The sequence below is a fragment of the Lates calcarifer genome, linkage group LG23 (assembly GCF_001640805.2).
Source record: "Lates calcarifer isolate ASB-BC8 linkage group LG23, TLL_Latcal_v3, whole genome shotgun sequence".
Lineage (NCBI taxonomy): Eukaryota > Metazoa > Chordata > Actinopteri > Centropomidae > Lates > Lates calcarifer.
In genome coordinates this window covers 2,051,666-2,069,703 of record NC_066855.1, presented here as the reverse complement: position 1 = coordinate 2,069,703, position 18,038 = coordinate 2,051,666, and the positions used below count along the sequence as shown (strand labels likewise).

General features: G+C 38.6%; 1 protein-coding gene across 3 annotated transcripts in view; it reads left to right on the top strand.

The window, feature by feature from the left end:
- LOC108902060 (zinc transporter ZIP11) overlaps window positions 1-18,038 on the top strand; it is a 115,811-nt gene that overhangs the window by 57,412 nt on the left and 40,361 nt on the right. The window lies entirely within an intron of this gene.

The window sequence follows — 18,038 nt, the reverse complement described above, 5'->3', positions numbered from 1 at the left end:
GTGCACAGGTCTTATTGATTTATTACATGACATAATATGCATCAATGTTACTGTTTGATCTTAAAAAACCCAAGATCAGAGTGTGTGATCCTAATTTAACTTGTGAGTGCTCTGCAGTGTTTTTCTGAAGTCAGGGAAAGGTTTTGGGAGCATGTTCATCCACATAAACATGGACTAATCTCAGATTAATTTCTCATTACTTCAGTGTACTACGTGCAGATAAGCAGATGTGTCTGCCATTGAGAGGGTTCTTCAGCCTTGCAGCATGAGCATCCTTCACTGTGGTGGGTGATGGTGGTCATGCCTGTTGGCTGTACTGAACGTGTCTGTGTGCCACTGTGCGTGTGTGTATGTGTACTAAAGAAGTAGTGTTTTCCCTGCAGTTAGATCCTGACAGGCTTTGCAGGTAGCAAAGGTCCAGTGGAGCCCCATGATTCATGCAGCCAACAGCGGTTCTCCACCTCATTTATTCACCACATGGACACAGAACTCATGCTCCTTACTGAATATCACATGACAAGAGGCACGTTAGCCACTGTATGTGTGTGTGGAGGGGGGCGTGTGTGTTTTTCCTACTGCGCTGGCTGCGATCTGGCTTACCTATGAATAATCATTTGCTTTTGAAATGTCACCTTCCAAACTCAGTGGCCCCAGGTGGATCACTGTAGACAGGCTGTGGCAACTGAGTGTGTGTGTGTGTGTGTGTGAGAGAGAGAGAGAGAGCGAGAGTGAAAGAGCTGGAGAGGGCAAGACCTATACTGGTAGAAACTGTAATAAAACGAGAGAAACCCAGGCTCTGAAATGAAACTGCTTGACCGATTGAGACATAAAAATGAGACAGGCTCTTTAGAGTGTGTGTTTGTGTGTGTGTGTGAGCTTAAATGGAGAATCTACTATACTTGTGGGGTCTGACAGCTTTTGGGGCCTCTGGACCATGTTTTATTGGCTGGGATAAGACCGTTTTCTGTTGCGATGGTTAAGGTTAAGAGTAAGGGGCTATGCCAATGACAGGTCCCACAAAGATAGGTGTAAAGGGTGTGTGTGTGTTTGTGTGTGGAAACAAGGTGATAGCGTCTCCATAACCCATGTTACAGTTTCTGTATTCTCACTCACGTCTGAGGGGACTGTGTCACTATGGAAACGTCATTTAAAGTCTATACTCCTTCTCTGGTGCTCCACTGTTGGAGTGGAGAGCTTGCCCTTTAATCATTTGACCACTAAAAAGAATAAAATGTATGAGGTTATTAAGTAGTTTGTGCTGCAAATTGCTCTAATACTCTAGGGGTGACCAAAAACATTGGTGTCATGCAATAATGGTTATATTTACAACAAAGTAGTCACGTATTAGATATGTACCTGGGTGAGATATTGTCAGACTCAGACTGAATTAGCGGAACATTTTCAGGTGTTAAAAGTAGTTGTTACAGTAGGAATAACCCTGTAGCAGTTTCAATGGAAGTTACATTTTTCGAACATTTCTTGAAAGTAGCTTGGACCATTTTTGTTATCTCTCTTCCACCAAGTCTGATCAGATTACAAGCTGTAAATCCTGAACCCAGCTGGAGCACGGAAGGCGACCATCTCTCTGCCTCTCTGGTAGTGTTTTATATTTAATCCCTTACTTGCTACACACTTTTTTCACTGAGCTTTACCAGAAACAAGAATTTATTGATGGAATATCACAACAGTGCAACTTGTTTTTGCAAAAACTTGTTTATGCAGTTTAAGCTGCTGACTAACACTCAGTTAGCAAAAGATCGTACCTGCTCACCAAAGTCACACAGAGCAAGAACAGGCGTTCAGGCACGGAGTGGGAATGACAGAGGACGCACTCTCTCTATTACAAGTCAGTGATCTATCAAAATGATGCTGAAGCTGTTATTTTAAGGCAAAATTGTTACATAACGTTGCTTTAAAAGTGCAAAAAGAGACGTTTTGGCCACTTTGGGGCAGCGGTAAGAAGTTGTGAAATCAAATCCAATATTCACTGTCTTTTACTTCTGTTTGTGTTGACACCGTGAGAGCAATGAAAGTAAATGAAAACAGTAAAGCTGTGTACTGGACAGCATAACACTGGGTTGAAACTGTGTAGGTTCGTCACTATAAGCTGCACCTTTCACATTGTCATTTTGTTTTCACATTCCCATGATACATTGTTATCATAAAAAATATGTTTCTGTTAATGCCACCACCACAGGCAGCTGACGACACTAACAAGAGGAAATTACAAACAACCACCATGGAGCACAAAGAGAGGAGTTTGAAGCAGCATGCTTATTTTCTTCCACTTTCTATTACCTCTCTATCCCTCCGTCAATATATAATTGACAGTGTAATATGTAATATAATGATTGGTGATTTGGACAAACTGGGTCTTTCACGATCCCCTGCAGCGCATAATTTAAAAACAGCTATATTTAAAAGCATTCTCTCAGTCCCTCCCAGATCTGCAGATCCTCTCTTCAAGGAAAGCACCCTTAATATTTCATTATACTACACTTTCTGTAATTGCAGGGGGCACACACTGAGCTCATTTCAACAATGTACTTTTCCTTGCAGGCAACATTTTTACACATTCAAATTTATGTAGGTCTGTGAATATTGAGGAGGAAAATGATGAAACTGTTTGGTATGGAAGAAAATTGAATACATTTCTGCTGAAGTACCTTTTCAACACAGTGGATAACTTAGTTAAGTTGTAATATGGAGTCTAAACTTAAAAAGAAAATGACACCTTCTGCCCTCTGTCTCTCTTCAAGTGATAAGGTCAACATCTTATTGTAATGATTAAAACTATTTCATAGCTATTTAAATTATACTGAAATTAAACATCATGTCTTATATATACTGTATGTGTAAAGGACAGTTGTACATGTTTTTTGGTGTTCTGTTGACCCTTGATTTGACAGCTCTGTTGCCTGTGGTTAACACTGAGCACAGTTAAGTGCTTCATTAGCTTCAAGGTGTTGGCAGTTTTGATAGGTATTTTCCTGTCAGAAATATTGCACCCAGCCCCATTGCTGTCAATTCAGTACAGCATTTATGCAAAAGTGTTTACTTCCAGACAGCTGGGAGATTAAGGAGCAGTGACGTCTGGACAGGATTGTTTTTCTCGCCTTAGCAAGCAGCTACTTAGCTTAAGATGTACCATTCAAGTACTAAAACTTAGCACCCAGTGCATGTTTTTACATAGTAAAGTAATTGGCAGCGTCGGTGTGACTCAACACTTGTATAAGCCAGTTTGCACACTTTTAAGACTACTCCATGTGTCACCACGGGACAGAGGTTGCCGTGGTAGATTGTGTTTCTCTCTGGGCAGGGAGGGTGTGTTTGAGCCCACACAGATACACACACACACAGATGCTCTGAGTAGATGCTCTTGCGCTGCTTTGATGGTGAGGTATTGTCTGATCAAAGCTGTCCTCGAGGCTTCCTCACTCAGGGAATACTTGCCCCATGCCCCCTTTTCTGGAAGTTGTTATCTTTGATCAGACAAAATGGCCAGCAGGTCAATGAGTGGCTCAGTCAAGTCACCGAAGGGAGTCAGTGAAGGCTTAGGACAGAGGTGATAGATACCACGTGTGAGTGGGTTTTACATGGCAGTATGCTAGTCCTGATAAGCTCTCCCTCTCCACACACACACACACACAAAGTGTACTGTGAAGGCTAGAATGCACACACAGCTACACACACACTAAGCCTGCTGTATTACATTTTTTCAATTCACCACAGTATTCACTAACACTGCAGATATAAACAAGCCAAGCTACAGTGAGGTGATTTGAATGAACTGCTGCTATGTTGAGCTGTCTTAGACACGTGTTGTGCTTGGAAAGCTGTATACAAAGAATTAGTTTATTGTTTCTGAATGGAGTACTGATTGAAGCAAGGACAGTTTGTAAGTGCGGAGGCTAATATTAGTTCAAATGATGTCAGCTCAAAAAAAAGTTCTGTGGTTGAGTTAAATACTCACTGAGTTATGAATAATCAGCGTGGAGGAGTTCTGGTAGTTATAGTGCAGAACACAGTTGAAAAAACTGAACCTTCAGTGGCAACTTTACTTTACATTGAGTTCAACAAACAAACCTGGTTTCTGAGACATTTTCCAGGAGCAGTTTTCTCTTCTGCAGTGGTCAGTTGACAGCAAACCTTATAGTATTTCCATATTTTGTTCACGCTTACTGGCAAATATCGGCTGATGATCCTTATTACGCATCCTTCTTTTGACCTTTCACTCCTTACGCCACTCTTTCCTCCTAACACACAGTGGTACTCTCATCCATGACAGCAATTCTCTGAGAAGACCTGACAAGAGTTTCATATATTTATCGATCTATGCAGTGATCCAGTATAATGACCTGTTTATCATATAAATAGAGCAGGTTCAGGGACAGAGAAAAGAACATGGAGCAGTGGGAAAGACATTATGGCTTATGATAGTGACCTGACAGATTTGTTATTGCTCCAGCTGTGTCTAGCTATTTTCTAGTGCAATAGAAGCTTGTTCTCTTATTTTCATTTTCATTTTCTCCGTAGTACAAATTTTTTGTTTTTTGCTGCCTGTATAATTCATTTTACATTTCCTACTCTATCAGGCACTTTTCAAAAGACTTAACACAGAATGAGCCTGTTGAGATGTTACAAGTCAACAAACAGACAAAATGATGTAACAAGGAAGCAAAACAAAGTAGTGGATAAACTTACTATTTATTATTTGTGTCATTATTCAGAAGAAGTTTTTGCATGTGACATCAGTGTTGTCTCTCTCACGGCAAAGAAGACCTTGAGCTGCAGACAGATGTTCACACATTTGGAGATCCCAGGCTCAGCAGAAGTGTAGCAAAGTTAAATGACAAAAAGACAGCCGACGAGAAATACACCTCGGGTGGAGATAAAGAATTATCTGTTTTTCAGCTCTTAAAGTGAAATACTTAAAGTTTTCACTTGTTAATAAAACACATTTATATTAAGTGAGTGTTGACATTTATCAAAGTACAAGTACAAATCTCAGTGCAGATTTTCAGATTCATGTACACGTTTATGAATCTTACCGTACATTTACTCATTTGTATACCTATTTACAAATCTTAGTACACATGTAGATATTTGTTTAAACATTTACAGATTCTTTCACACATTCACAAATGTAAGTACACTTGCAAATATGCATTTGCAAATTGCTTTTCTCATTTACAAATAACATTTATATTCTTGCATATGTACAGTACACACACACAAATTGAGACACAGCTTCTCTTCACACATTTGTGAACAATATTACTTCTATAATACCCCAATACTATATACTGTAAATCCATGTTTGCAGTAACATGCTGTCTTTTATTAGGATTTTGAGGCTGCTGTGATTCAAATACAGTTGGCTCCCACATGAGAGATGAGATATTGATGAAGACAGGAGAGGAAATAAAGAATGCTCTGACAGAATGGGATCAACTTAGAAAAGCAGAGTCGATTTCTGTCATGTCTTTGTCTCCTTCCCTGGCTAAATAAACAGCCTTAATACTCAGTGTGTGGTTGGTTGGAAGTTACCATCAAGAAATCAAGTCATAATTAGCTGTGTTAAAACGGGAAAATGCAAGTCTCTCTCAGTTTGAACCCTAAACACAATACTATGTATGGGACTGTATTTTTTTCCGTTTTCTTTATCCAAAGCAACTTAAATTGAGGGAACTTGGGGTTCCGTCTTACCCAAGGATACTTCGGCAGGCAAACGTGTTTGTTAATTTCTGCAGTCGTAAAATTTCCCCCTGAATGCAGCAAAGATAATGTTATCTGTTTATACCTAATGGAGATTTAAATTACTCAGTGCTCTTCTCAGGTTCTTGATTTGTATGCAAATAGTTCTCTCTATTATCATTGTGCTGGTGGTATCATTGTGAAAGCAACGACTGCTATTTGTTACCAGGATTTGTATGCATAACCACTGAGTTCTATCTAATGTACTAGGTCTGATGTGTTAGTATGAATCAGACAGTGGAGACAATTTAACAGACCAGAAAGAAAACAGCATTGTGGATGAATGAAACTGTTATGTGTGCATTAAAAGAACATTAATGTAGATATATGGAGTGTGCAGTAGTGTATTATATTGTGCTCCTCGCCTCGAGCAAGATGAGATGTGTCTTTCCTGAGGAGGAGGGTGTGAAGTATTGCTAGTGCGCTCAAGGATGTTTTTCCATGTGTACCTCCAATGAAAGAGCAGAAAAGCAGCAGACATGCATCAGGACTGTCTAATAGTTAGGCTCAAAAATAGAAGCAGTCTAAATCTGTTGCTATGTGTCAGAGAGGTATCGGGTTTAAACACACGTCAGATCTATTGTATGTGAATCATCTGAAAATTGTTTCTCTGATTGGTGTAAGTTGAAAAGTTAGATGGTATTTTTAAACTTGTATTACCCACTGAAAAAAAATCAGTTTGATTTCAACTATTTTCCACTCTATTGTTTATTATTGAGTCTCCAAAGTTGTTATGTGAGTAAAAGAAAAAAGGTAAAGTATTACTTTTTTAGTGGGAAGCCTAAGAGAACATGATTATTTTGCCATTGCTGAAAAGATGTCATTTCAGAAGCCGTGAATGGCAATTTTTATTTTGCCTGCAAAAATCCTGTTTGATACTTATTGAATCCTCCTTATCTTTAGCTTTTTTAAAATCTGCCCTGTCTGTCCCTTGAACGAGTTGATCTTTCTTCTGTCCAGACGTGGAGATTTGTTTGCAGTCTATTTATTTCTTCAAATAGTGTTGCTCTTGCTGAGAGGATCTGTAATAGAGACGTGGTCTGCATATTTGGAGTCATGCATCGACATGTCAAGTCACTCTCCTACATTGTCTTTCAGTCATTTGTCTTTTGTTTTGTCATTGTCCACCACAGATGTGTTTAAGTGACAGAATTGTTACCCTCTGTTCTCCATCATAAGAAGAGGACATTGTTATGGAAATTGTTGGAGCAAATTGACTTCAGGTTTGTGGATTAAATCTACACCGCTTAAGTTCCCTTTAACAAGGCCCTGTTGCACCAGTGAAATTTAAAAAAGGATCACATTTTATCCTCATTAATTTACACTTGTTGGCTCAGCAAAGCAATCTGATTGGTAAATGATGCATACAAAACATGCTCGTAATTTGCATATGGTGTGACAAGCTGTGCTTCTTTGCCAATTCCTGTAATGTATTTTTCCACCTCTCGAGTTTAACAGCCAGTGAGCAGGGAGACGTCTCATCCCCAGTAGGTTACATTTCTGTCAATAAATCCTGAGGTTTCTCTATGGCTCGCTTACTGATGTTCAGTAAAATCATGGGTATTTTTTCTATTGTTTATTTCAGAAGTTTTTAACAAGTTGCAGGTGACAACATCAGCACCTGGTTTCATTTATCAAACTTAAGTGAATGTGCAGCATCTCAATTAGTTTGAGCCTGATGATTTTCTAATGCAGCGTTAATTTGTGATTTATAGTCATAATCCTAAAGATGTTCATGAAAACTCATTTTCGATCTTTGTGAGTGACATTTCTTCTACAATAGCCATTTATTGTTTTTATTCTCTGGTATGGCCTCTCTATGTAGTAGCTGTCTTTAGGATTCACAGGAAATAATGCAGAGGGTAATTTATCAGATCGTGGTAGCTCATGCCATGATAGCAATCAACAAATGTAATAAAGATAGCATGGCCAGAAGAGAGCGACAAAACAGGGAATTTGCCCCAGTGTCCTGGAGTATGTCATAGATTTTATCAGAATCTTTCCATCACACTTGGGAACATAAACAGCAATAACATTATCAAACTGTGCACAATGAGTGGAAAATATTTGCATCACCTGGAAATACACTAACATGTTTCTCCCTGTTCATATGACATGTACTGAAGATAAAAAGGTGTGTTTATAAGGAAAAGATAGAAACTTGAGTGTGCTGAATGTCTAACATTTGTTGCCATGTACACTTTCATTGAAGTAATTAATTATTCCAACCGGCATTTCACTAATTACCCATGTCAACCTTTTTGCTGATGCTTTCATTTAATTTACTTTGTGTGTTACCAGACTGTACTTCCTTTGATTTTATCATTCCATGTTTTCCCAAGCTTGTTCTTCAAATCACTCTCCAACTTTCTCATTGCAATAAGTAGAAAAGGTTTTAAGTGGCAGATCAAAGAAATGTAAATGCTTGACAGCAGAATGTTTTAAAGAGAATGTCCTGACCTTCAGTCCTTGCTTTTCATCTCTCGGTTGTTTTTCCTCTGCTGGTTTTTATATGTCTGAGGTTTTCTCCTCAGCCCTTGTTTCTTGAATTTACCCATCCAAGTGTTCACTTGGGTTCACAACTCTGTGTATATAAAACCTGGCACCAAACATATCTGAGTCTTTAAACATCTACAGCTTGTCTGGCTGCATTTGCTGTGAAATTTGGCTCAGCGTTTTCTAAGAAGTCGAGGGTGTTGCAGATTTATTTATTCTTGCTCCTTTGTGTCTATTCTTGCTACCTCAATTACATAATTTACACAAAATAACCAAAGTGTGTTTCCAAATCAAACAGAGAGAAGATGGATAAGACGGATGGGTGACTTAAGAATGAATGGGAAGCCTGGTGATTCATTGTGAGAACTGTGGCATAATATTACAACAGTGCAGGAGTCGATAGAATAACATAGCTAACTTGGTTCCTGTGTCTTCATCCATTGCTTTATATCATGATCATTTGTCTTTTTTATTTTTGTCTAAGAAAGTACAATTTTTCACTCCTTACTGTCAAGCAGCTTCCAGCCTAAATAATGTGAGACCCACTGAAAACTCTTTTTCCATTGCTGCTAATGTGAAGTCTGTCCAAGACAATTTGGCAAGAGTATTCTCCACAACAATGCAGGTGTGGACTTGGCAGTCTTTTACTCTGATAATGGCCATGTCTCATCTCACCATACCAGTCTTGTTGGCAGGTGCAAAGTAATTAACCTCCTGCCTTAGCAACTTATCAACACTGTGTGTGATCAGGTCCCACAGGATTATAGTCACTCTTTGTACCTGAGTTCATTTTTGTCCATTTCAGAGTAGGGATGTTCACATAGTCGCACAAAGAAATCTACCATATTGAACTGAGTTTAGGCTACTAAGCTCCTCATCATCCGTGACACCAATGACCAGTGACTTTGAACTAGGTCCTTAACAGCTGTATGGACTTGAAGACATCGGCTACTTACCGAGACATAGCTTTTGTGATGCAAGAATAGGTGCCTGAGTATGATTGACACACATTTTCTTTTGTACCTGTCAAATATGGAGAGATTGATTACAGATTTGCAATGGTTTTTAAAAGCAGTGGAAAAAGTAGGGGTCCTCAGAGTGACACTGTAAGTACTTTATATCACTGAAACGTTTCCAGATGTCAGACTGCACTGTATGGGAGATACTGTATTGATACAGTGTGCTTAATTATCATAAAAGACATTTTTAAAATAAAAGAATATAAAATAGCCAGACCAGAGCTACACCAGAGACCACTAATTACAACTAACAGGTGTCAATCTTCTCATCAAACATTTGGCGAGAGAACAAATAGGCATTGTTCTCAAAGTTTCTTTCTTTTGTTGCTTTAGTCGGCTTTGAATCACACCACAGTTTTTGGTGGACTGTTCCTTTAAGTCTGTGAAATGTGTGCCTTTCATAATGTCTCCAGGCCAGCTGCTTTACAGGAAGTCAGTTTGACATCATCATCATCACTACCACCATCCCCTCTCAGATGTCAACAGGATCCACACTTTATTACACACGCCAGTGTGCGTGTGTATGTGTGTTGGCCTCTCTCTGTGTTGGGTGTTGTTAATGTCAAAATTATACTTTAGTCTCCACCAGTCTAATAGCTCATTAATTTAGAGCTGGGGTGGACCAGGAGACATCATTTTATGTGGCAGGATGTCAGCCCACATGCACACACTCACACACACACACACACACACTCACACACACTCAGTTTGTAGTCATCATCCATTAGAGGAAGATATGTGTTAATCAATAATGACATGTCTTACCTTTTCCATAAAATCACTTCTGTGGCTCTTTTAGAAGCAGGAAGGTGAAGTGTTATCCTTACATGAATATACAGTATACATGTATAGTATGTACATATACATGTGCGATGTAAGTCCATGTAGCTTGTGGATTGAGAGGCCGTAACACTGTAGTTCCTGTGTGCCTGTCTGTGTTTGCTGTGTTTAAGCATTCTTGTGACAGTAATTGATTATGTTAATGAATGCAGATTCACTATGAGAGGCCTCATATCCTGTCATTCACTGCTCCATAGATCCTGTCTCTCTGAGATCATTTTGATCAATAAGTAATCATTACATGTACACACACACCCACACACAACACAACACAAACATTCATTTGATGAATCAAAATGACATGGGTAGAAATATACAGTGTACTGTGCTACTGTAGTTGAAGCTGGGATTATGTATGAGGAGATGTAAAATCACAACCGTGAAAAACAAACTAGGTGGAACTGGCTGTTTTTAAATGTATTTAAGTTAAAAGTTTGCATGTTGCCTTAATCTAAAGGAGAACATGGTAATACCATTGGTTAGCGCAGGACAAGGGACAAGAAGTTTTCATTATCATTCTTAAAAGTAAAAGTAATTAAAGTAATTACTGTAATTCACTTGAGTAAAGATTAAAGTCCTAAATATATTCCTATAAGAGCAACTTCAAAGAATGTAGTAACTGTATTTTACTTTGACAGTTGAGGATTGAGACACATGGGGATTATAAGCTTGTGTGTTTGTGCATGCACCATGACATTTAGATGATGTAAATAGCTTCTGGGGATAACACTTCCAGCATGTTGAAGACAAATCTGTTTTTATCAGCTATTGGGGAGTGTTTAACTGGAGAATCATTGCATTATTAATACTCACAGCACTGCACTGTACAAATTAACCAAGTATTTGCAGGGGATGAATTGCCAAACATCAAATCCTTTTTTAAAATCCCAGGCTGACCTTTTCTGTTTTCTAAAGGAAATAAACAAAGAAGAAAACATAAATATGCTCTCATATGAAGTCATTAAACTCCCATTCTGTATACATCGTGGGAAGTGGAATTGTTATGGTTTCAGTGTATAATGATACATCAGCAAATTTGAAGTTTCTTGCAAAGTTTGAAGGCACTGTGCATCAAACCATGCTGTGCATTTTAAAACATCCTGGCTGAATTTGGTTTATTTTTGAAAAACAGTTTGTACTGGCTTCACTTTTTGGTTTGTGCCATCTGTCCAAACTCACATAGTGATACATTGTGGTGCTAACAATTTTGCAACCATTACATTTAACTCTCACCACACACTTCTTGAATCTTGGAAACTTGAGCAAGTTAGAACTTGGAAAGACTGATTGCATGTAGACATGCGCTCCCCTAATGTACATAAATAAATGCAGATGATCTGATCTGTGTTTGCTCCTCTGATCTATCAGAGAGAGTAAGTCAAGCATTGAGCTCCAGGAGAGTGTCATCTATCCTCCTCGCTTGGTTGCCAGCTGCTCTGTCTTTGTCTGATGATAGTTTAAACCATCCCGAAAGGGCTCACTTCTCAATTTTAAGCTTTACTGAACCATTTTTGCTGTCGGGGGTGATCATTATAGGAGTGAAGCTAAATGGGGCGATACATCACTGACCACAGATACATTTTAGAGCTGAATTTGTCGCAACTTCCTGAAACAAAAATCAGTGTTATGTGTCCTCAGCCTGCTGGTGTCATGTATTTGCATTTTAATGTGCTAACTGCTACCCAAGGTATAATGGGATGTTATGGAAAAAGGCCTGCTGTCTCATTGTATCCTTCCCCCTGATTATTTCTAAATGTCAGATGTTCAGTCAGGGTAGAAAAGGCCATTGAACGGCCATGCCTCTATGGCCAACACCATTGGCTAAAATGTCCATCAGTGAAGAGGATGACAGAGTGACTGGTAATTTGCTTGGGAAAACAAAGCACTGCTCAACATTTAGATGCAAATGAATTCATTAAAAAAAGCAAATGAAAGCGGGGAATGCATTACAGCTCTCTACTCTTAATATAAGTGAGATACAGGGTGCATTTATTTTAATAGCTTTGTGAATGAAGAGTTGCATTTCTGTGGTGATTACAGTGTCAGGGGCCCCTCTAATAACAGTCCAGGTGACCTTGCTGTCAGCTGAAAGCTGGGAATTTGAGGTTTACTTCAGTGCAAAAGTTGGTTTGAAAAGAGCAATCGCATACTGGACTATTGTTAATTAAAAACAAATAAAATTGCTGTAGAACTTGTTCCAACTTGAAAAGAAAACTAACCAGAGGTGCCGTTTTCAAAGGTGGGAATGATCAACCCACAGCTCATCAAACTGTTAAAGGTTCACAAATGACTCATGATCCCAATTCTTTTGACAAAATTTTGTTTTGAACTTTGTAAGCTTGGCACATGTGTCTTTGGTGACTATATTGAAGGTCCTCAGTTGAATTATATATGATTAGCTGTGGTTATTTTCTCTGCTGCTGTTCATAATTTGTCACTCAGCACCTGCACAGCGTGGATGGATGGAAGGGTGTGTTCTTTTTTAAAATAACATCATTATGTAGAAGCCATTTATACTTGCCACATTACGCGTCTACTTGTTTACCAGACGGGTGAGTCTGAGCAAAAATTCCATTACTCCTGCGTTGTTTAATTAGGCTGGGCTGGTATGATGCCAGTCTGAACAAATTATCTTGCTAATCTACATCTGGGTGACATTCCTCAAATGCAGGTGGCAGACTGATTTGCTGAATGTGGATGTGTTTTTCTTGGGTAATCGTGCATTCCAGTTTTGTTATAAACTGAACACGACTAGAAGTTTGTAATCGTGATCAACTGCTGTGTTTTGTTGGCACAACACTATGATGGTCAGCTTTGGCTAAGAATGAGTTCAAGGATAAGGCTGATGATATCTGTACTTTTGTTACTGCTGTTTTTATGTCAATGTATTTCTTCCATGGTTTCTTTACATTCAATTCAATACAGTTTTATTTATATAGCGCCACATAACATAGCATAACACGGGTTCCATGTAAAAAAAACAAAAAAAACAAAACAGTAAAGTGATACCAATAATGCAGTAGTAGTAATGATAGTAGTGATAATTAAGGTAGTAATTGCAAAAGTAGCAAAAATACTAGAAGCAGTACTAGTAATTTCTAATTATAACAGCAGGGTTGTAGGAGCAGCAGGAGACTTGTGATCACAGATCAGACTCTACAGGTCCAGAGGCAGAATACCTGCAGAAAGAGACAGAGGAGGAGAGAGAGACATGTACAGGGTGAATAGAATTGGTCCAAGCACCGATCCTTGTGGAACTCTGTGTCTTTGCATTGTAGTACATGTACACGTACATTATACCCCCCAATACAAGGAGGAGAGGTTTCTTCTTCTGCTGTGAGTGAAATCTCTCTGGCAGAAAATAATCTGTTTTTACTTGAAGACCTTTAAGGTTTTTTGGTTGAGGTGTGAGCAGATTTAGTTGTACTTGGAAAAGTTGGTCTCCGTGATCAAATAGGCTGAGCCCAATCAATAGCCAATCAAAAGTGGAGATAGGAGTGTATATATCAGAGTACACAAATCGTCAAGAGAGTGTGAGCGTGGGTGTGCTTTCTTTGTGTGTGTGTGTGTATAAACTGTGTGCTTGAGTGTCACAGTGTGAGTGTGTGTTTGATGCAAGTGGAGCATTTGCCACTTTGACTTTTTTTTCAGTTTCTTCACTCCTGGCTTCTTCATCAAACTGTGTAACAAGTCCTCTGAGATATCTCTGCTGCTGCAACTTTCACACAGAATAAATCATATAAACATCAGAAAGCTGGAATACTCTCGTATGGAGTCATGCTACAGTACATGGGGATCTGTCCTATAGACATCACTAAGCTGTTCTTAACTCAAAGAGGAGTGTGTGGATACATGGAGCCAAGCTGGCAAGTAATATAGTAAACCACATTTAAATTCTATAAATGTGCACTTATACATGTGTTAAGTTTTAATTATTTTCTGCACCTTTTTCCTACTATTTTGCCTTGGGGAAAAAACACTTTTCCTAGATGTCTCCATTTTTTTCATCCAGCCAAAATATTGCACTGTATCCTCAGCGACGGTCAGTTTATCTCAGTTGTGCCGAGATAAAATCAGCACAGTTTATCCGTTTAAATAGTTTGTTAAGAGGCCTGCCAGTGAAAATGCATTGATTTTGTTCCAGTGAATATCCACTACCAACACCTCTAGCTGGGACTGTGTCCAAATCTGTGATCCAGTAAAGCAAGCTGAGGGGTCAGGAGGGAGGTTTGTTTATTGCTCACATTATTATTATTTTTCTTCAGTGTTATTGCTGAAAACCAATGAGGCTCGTAGCCTGCATCTGATATCAATGATATTAAATTGCAAATCGCATACACACTATTTTACATAACAATTTGACTTGAAAATGTGAATTTTCTAGTGGTAGATTGTTTTAATGTTTCATAATAAACACAATGAAGCATTCTCACTTTAATAAAAACGGATGTGACATTTCTACAAGTAAACTAAGCAACATATCAAACAGAAAAGATTTCAGTTTTATTTGTTTAATGTATTAATACCCAACACATAAAACAATATGTTCTTAAAGACAGTCATCTACCAGGTAAGCAAAGCACAATACATGAGAATTTTAAGCTTGTTGATATATTTAAATTACAGTTGTGACTTTGACAAAGCATAAGAAGATCTTTAAAATGCCTAACCTGTATATACAGTATATTATCTTTGAAAGCACAATTTAGAATGAATTCTGATGATAAATTTAAAAATAAAATGTTTATTAATGATAAATACCTAATTATGTTGTTTGCTGATGAGATAAACAGACAGAGAGTATGCAGATGAGCTGAGAGCAGGAACAAATGAGAGTGAGAGAGGGAGTGGTGGTCAAGAGAGCTAGGCAGTGAATGAGAGAGAGGGAGCAGCATTAACTGAAGAAAATGTGTGAGGGAGGGAAGTAAAAATGAATTTGCTGATTGTGGTTTTACTCTAAAGCAGAAATACATCCCCATCAAACAGTTGTTTGCTTTAAAACATTTCCCACCTCTGCATTTACATTCATTCATTACATTGGCATCAACATTAAAGTCGCAGCACAGAGAAAATAAAGAGCAACAGGATGCCTCATGCATGAAAAGTGCAAATGGCGTTGATGTTTTCTAATCCCTCATTGGTTTCATCTGCCTAATCCTCACCTGACTGGCTCACCGGCTCACCAAAATTGAATAGATGAATCCTGGAAAAATGTAGCCTGCTCTGATAAATCAGGATTCCTGCTACACAGATAGTAGGGTCAGAAATTAGCACTAACAGAATGAATCCATAGATCCAGCCTGCCTTGTCTAAACAGCCCAGGCTAATGTGCATCCCTTTATGGCCACAATGTACCATCTTCTAATGGCTACTTCAAAGTCATTTCAAGTAAAAGCCATCTCAAACTGGTTTCCTGAACATGACAACATGACATGAAGAACTAAGGCTGTTTTAGAGCAAAGGCAGCCCCTACCCACGCTCAGTGAGTGCAGTCCCTGCAACTATTTGGTGAAACAGGGTCAGTGGGAAGGATTTGAAGTGAGCTATGAAAATGGTAGCTTGCCAATTGTACCCCATGGGTTTTGAAGTAGGTGATCAAGTGTTTCCCATCTGAAAGTACAGTTAAAGGGGAGAGAAGGAGAGAGAGGTGACTTCCACTGATCAGCAGAGCCAAACTGCTGCTGGAAGTGTTTTAATGGTGAGCTTAGACCTGCTGATGAGATTGTATCATGGGTCATCACCAGAGGCCACAGTGGGTTAATAACATCCCCTCGAGATGGTGTATGAACTATCACTTCATGCCAGACACACACACTCACTCTCTCTCACACACATATTCAGCCGAACACACACACTTACTCAGACATGCCCACACATATATCAACACAGTACATGGTGTCACGTACCAGATAAATAAGACACGCTGGAGATTTTGCTCTCAGTCAGAGATGTGTGATCATCACTGTAGATTTTATTCAGTTAAATGTGTAAAAATCTCTGGTTGTTTAGATGAAATAATGGATACACACTAACAGAAGCCACTGGCGTCTGATGGTCAGGCTTCTTTCAGTATGTACAGCCTAACACTGACACCGCAACATCCCCTGATGTCATGCACCACCTCACTCATCAGTTTATGCCTCAGCAAACCCTGCTCTTCTTTTATTTATTTATTTCTTCCTGTGCTGCATTCTGGGCTGGGTCCTTCTCATACGCCTCGTTGCCGCTGGCGGAAGTAATAACCAAGGAGCGTGAGTGACAAATACAGATTGGAATGAAATCATGGCTCAGAGAAACTATTTCCACAGCAATATTTTCAGTTTTGTTTCCAACGTTATTTCTCACCCTTATTAAAAAACATTTGGTTTACTTAAGTTTTTTTTTCCAAATATTGGTTTATATTTCATAGACAGAGAGAAAACAAGTTGCATGTGCAGTACCTTCAAAAATATGACATAAATAAATGTCATATTTCTATCATATTTCTATCATGGTTTTCATTTATTTGTTTAACTGGCACTCTTCCTCTGCAGTGGTTTAAACCGGCTGTTTATCTTGATGATCCTAACAGTGGCGGATAGAAACTCTTATTTATTGGCATTTTCTTTTGACGATTTTATGGAGATTTGTTAAAACTGGATGGAAACTACATAAGACAATTACGATTGCAAGCAAACATGCAGGTACATTCTGCACAGTATGACGCACCCAAAGCTCTTCAAAATACTGAACATGCTTTTAAACCACCTGTGACACAAACACAGCAGGATGAAGCAGAGATGAAGGGGGAGAAATACGGATGCAAATGCTTTTTTGGCCCTCGCTTATAGATGTTACTCATCTAATGGTTTGCTAATGAATATGTGGGCTCTGGGTTTTTTTTTTTTTTAAAAACACTCAATTAAACCCACATTGTCACATATTTGTTGGCCTCAGATAGTGTCTGACATTAAATCATCTCATATGTTTTTTAATGGGTTTTCTGTTAAAGTTCTGAAATAAATGGAACTGAATGACATTATGCAGCGTACTGTAGGTGATCATCAATGAGATTTTTTTCTCCTACCTGGAAATTAGTCAAACTTCTAAAGCACCCTCTTATAAAAAAAAAGAACTAAACACAGTGACGTCATTGCAAGCAAAGTGAGTAAATCAGAGTGCTTAGATTATGCAAAGTGGTCTCACTTGGCTGTCAGACTGTCTCCTCGGGTTAGTCGTGTTTCAGAAAATGTTGTCCTCAATTAGTTCTTTGCATTTTCAGAATAATTAAGAGTCAGACACTGACATTGTGTGTAATAAAACTGTAAATCCAGGCTGAGATAAGCAACAAGCCTCTCAAGACGTCTCAGCTGGACACAAGTGCATTAGGTTTATCATTAGGTTTATCATTAGGTTTATCATTAGATGATAACATTTTTGATAACATATTGCACAACCTTTGCATGTATTAAGTTGCCAGCAATGTAATATAGTGCATGACTGTTTAAGTTTAATAGTAGTATTATCACTTCACAATCATAACAGTGTTCTGATATGCAAACAGGTTTTTACTGCGGAGTTTTGTGTAATGACTTATTTTGAAGCTGTAGTGCAGCCCTCCACTGTGGGTTTTCAATGAGACATCATTTGCATTTATATTCCTTTCAGCGGCTGTGTAATATACTGTAAGAGTGAATTAGCCTGGCAAAACATCTCACAACATTCACTATCTAACTGACAAATATACCACTCACTCGACTGTCACTGGACTGGAAAAAACATGGTTTCTGTTATCAAGATGTGAGGCAGTCTCACCACCACGGTCTACAGGAAAAGTTCTAGGTGCATGAATAAATAGTTACTGGAATTTAAAAATTCCTGAATCCTTGTATCCATGAGATTCCTGATAATTAACAGTTATATACAAGCTTGTTTTTAGGAAATAAT